Raw genomic sequence first — 483 nt, forward strand, 5'->3', positions numbered from 1 at the left:
TTTTCGCCTGCGCTAAACCATCGGCTCAGCCTAGGCCTCCTGTACCTTCAGTCCTGGGCATCCCCCCCACCCCCCGAATCTCCTGGCATTTGCTGAGGTGATGGGTGGAACCCTAGCGCAACATGTCTTTCCGGAAGCCACTACTTCAAACTGCATGTAGGGGAAACCACAGATCTGTCTGGTTCCTTTTTCCCACCCACATTTTGTTTTTAAATCCACCTCCAAATCCTCCAGGCTGTGATTTATTTATTTATTTATTTATCATTCGATTTATATCCCGCTCAAACCCCAAAGGGTCTCTGAGCGGCTTACACACAATCATTGGTTCCTATCTGTGACCTTGGGTCAGTCACAAGCTCTGGCACAGCTGTCCTTGAAAAAGAGCAGTTTGTGTCAGAGTTCTCTCAGCCCCACCCACCTCACAGGGTGTCTGTTGTGGGGAGGGGAAGGGAAAGGAGTTTGTAAGCCGCTCTGAGACTCCAA

Source organism: Gekko japonicus, unplaced genomic scaffold, assembly GCF_001447785.1.
Source record: "Gekko japonicus isolate JY-2015 unplaced genomic scaffold, Gekko_japonicus_V1.1 scaffold1058, whole genome shotgun sequence".
Lineage (NCBI taxonomy): Eukaryota > Metazoa > Chordata > Lepidosauria > Squamata > Gekkonidae > Gekko > Gekko japonicus.